Here is a 3,656-nt window from a genome sequence, read left to right as displayed (position 1 = left end):
AGGGGGAGCTCAGGAGGCACATGGCTGTCAGGAATGTGGCTGCACGAGCTTGGTCCGCTCGCAATTGCGAGTTCCATGAGCCGCTGCATGTGCTGTGCGTTCGATCGAGGTTCTTTGACCAAAATCTGTTATTGCTTCTGTGTCTTTAAATCAATTCCTATTTAGATTGCGAGAGAAAGTGATAAATGGTTTATGGCACATAATAATAATGACGTAATGCCTAACTGGGACCAATAGCCGTCTCCAATGAGCAAGAAATTCCGTTATAAATCCATTCAAAATATGCCACTCATTTCGGTGCCACGTCTGAAAAAGTGAAGGGATCACTCGCATCAGAGCACGGTCAGATCAAGCCATATTAGGTGCTGTCCATTCGGCAGTGGTTTGTAATTCAAGCAGCATTAATTAGACCGTCATCATGCATGTAACGCAAGCATTCAACGCTTGGACGAGTATTAAATGTTGATACACAATTAAGTATGCTTCGCTGAGTACAATGTTTATACACAAGTATGCTTCGAAGAGGACAATGTTTATACACAAAGCTCAGTGATTAATTTGTTGTGATTCAAATCGTCACAATATGATAAATCCTCAAATCATTCACAAATAAGATGCTGATGAAATGTGCCTGCCACTCCTATAGCATCAATTCATTTTTAAAACTTTATTAATTTTCTTATACTCCTCTATATAAACGTGAAGTTCATATGCTTATTTGAACCTGTTTTAGTAATGAAAGCATTATGTACCAAACCAAGTTTTTCATTTTTAATGTGCGGTATTGACAATTGGAACGAACACTCTAGATGCATCTGCTTTTAAAAGGACATTCTCTATTCATCGATTAATTTCTCCAGCAAGTGACTTCTAACTCGCATTCAGAAATACGTCGTAACGTGTGAAAATTGTATTCTAGCTGTAGAAACAACGACTGCGCTTGGTGAGTGTGTCCATGAATGCGTTTCGAAGACCTTGTTATCTCATTTCAAAGTAACCGGTGTCCAATTGTGGTAGATTCCTGCGTCGTTCTCTCCTCCTCCTCCGAGTGTCCAGCTATGCCACCCCACCTATAGCAAGGGAGGGCGCTGTCCTCCCCTATACATAGCAGTATATACCAGAGTCATTATTTCCATATTTTACAGCCAAGACCGATATTCGTGAGATCCTAAATAAGTGAAAAAGTGCGAGGATTACATGGTAAACGTGTTACACATGCGGCCGGGTCTTTTTAATGATATCATTACAATTAATTTCAGATATACATTTGTCAGATAAATACTCTTCCGATAGTCTTCTTACACAGCCATGTTAGCAGTCACTTGAAGCCTACGAGAGCTCTCATCGAATATCATTTAATTCATCTTTTACCCAATTTCATTATCATTAAAGATCATTTGACTTGGTGTCTTTTATTTCGTGCTGCGCAACTAAATAATTGAGCTCTCCAAAGTACATTACTTGCATGGCAAAGCAAAGAGAAGCTTGTTTAAGTAGAATAATTCAAGTTAATATAAAGAGCTCTTTAAAAGCCACCTTTCCTCAGACGATTCTTCGTCACTTTTGAAAGATCATTAACAGCATTTAACAATTGACGTGCTCGTATTCTTGAATGTTGAAAGATTTCATGCCGTGCATAGAAAAGAGTTCCTGAATTTACATCAGGTTTGATACCTTCGTATTTATTTAGTCATTCTGCGTTCCTACAATGCAATCTAATTGCTTGGTAAGAAAGTATTACGTAAGGAACAACTGATAATGTGGAGAAATGTTGAAAAATTCGAGCCTGCCAGCCCAATTATATCTATAGATTATAGACGAATGCACCGCAAGCGTTAATTTAAGAGTCGAAGCGATAACTCGTCACCTAATATGCTCATAATACTCATGCATCAAAAAAGTAATTGGTGTAAAGAAGAACGACAAATTAAACATGTTAATGTGAAAGGGAAGCAGCAGTCCTTCTATTTATACTGTATAAAGCATTGATTGTGTGAGTCACGTAGCTCGAAAATTGTAATTCAAAAGGTGCATGACATCCGTAATACGCATTGTTCCCATTGAAGTCTGAAAATAACCCCAATTTCGTTATACCTTCAGACGGGGAAGAAAGTAGAAGACGGGGCCTCCCGTCTTCTATAAAAGCGAAACTTTCAAGATCGAACCATATGCATCCACATTTCGGGATTTTACATATACTATAATAGTATAGTACAATTAATGAACCAAATCGGGACTTCTTCGAACAAACCAGCAGCAAACTTATATGAGCGGATCAAACACAACGCAGAAACTTTTGCACAACTGACACATGTAACGCAATTATAAATGGATCTACATGAAATTCAGAACATAAATAATTATTAGCAATGCTGCGCGCAGGAAGAATGATTACAAATTTGTGCGTTATTTTGTTTTCGATTAAAGCGGAAAAACATATCGTTCTATATTGCCCAACTGACCACCGAACAGCTCGATCGTAAGTCATGCAGGTGAGTTCGGAGAAACATAGATCATGTAGGAAACAATCATATAGATCAAAATTGAAGGTGATAGCGCACTTATACGAGATGTTTATGGATTAAGTATACAAATTCTCAATTTAGGCCTACCTGCATGTGGTCTGATTTGATTAACTTGCTTTATAACCTATCTGATCACATTTCGTACGCTCGAATTATTTCTAATCAAGCTGCTTAATGAGGGTAGATAATGAATTCTTATGAAAAAACCTTTTTAAGCAGGTATATATCTAGAAGCTAACATTGGATCAATGATTTGACAATGTTCGCTAAAGTGCTTTAGAATACACTCTTGAATTGCTTTATTTGGCAACACTTTCTCCTTCATATTCAATCAAGATACGTTTCATACCTTACCTTTCGAATTTCACTGATCACGTATGAAATTTGTGATCACTCTGTTCAGGTTTCTGTGATAAGTGGCGTTTGAATAGTACGAGATGGAACGATGATAAGAAGTTGTACTCTATCGTATAGAATGCTTGCTGTCGATCGAGTGACCATACGATATGAACATTGTATGATTAATCAGTGCATGTGCGTCCATGAAATCTTTCATCTTTGCGTGTACCACGAGTCCATGATCTTCGTAATCTATTGAAGTGAAATCGTGGAGTGGCAAGTTGAATAATTACAGTGCAAGTATAAGTAATATTGCATGCGAGTAAGCTAGTGAAGATGATATGGATATCATACTATTGAAGGTCAGACGCCTGCTTAAATATAGGTACTTCTGAATTCAGATTGAACTCGGTTGCTGAATTCGGGCGGCTGTTTACATGACGAGTGGCGACTTGGATTTGTGTCGATATCTGGCTTTTGATATGAAGCCATTTCAGTATATTTTCAATTTCTTGATTGAAACCATGGCTGTTCCAGTATTGGTTGCTCATTAGGGAATTTGTTTCGTTGGGGAGAATTCAGGGAGAATCTAAGTAAATTTCACACAAATTTATTAGTGATGACTTTGGGAGACTGTACTTCAGCCTCTAGGCTCTTACTGCATCATATGCTAGGCTTGGTCCATTCGGCACCCCCACCGAAAGTGAGGAATTTATCTGCGGCCTGAGCTGGGTAGTCCTACCGCTTCGTAGCGCTGAGCTCCTCCTCTGTAGCCGACGCTCCGCCTTCGTT

This window comes from Hyalella azteca, unplaced genomic scaffold (assembly GCF_000764305.2).
Source record: "Hyalella azteca isolate HAZT.00-mixed unplaced genomic scaffold, Hazt_2.0.2 contig17235, whole genome shotgun sequence".
In the NCBI taxonomy this organism is placed as follows: Eukaryota; Metazoa; Arthropoda; class Malacostraca; order Amphipoda; family Hyalellidae; genus Hyalella; species Hyalella azteca.
The sequence above is the reverse complement of the archived record's forward strand: the minus strand, read 5'-3'. Positions refer to the sequence as shown.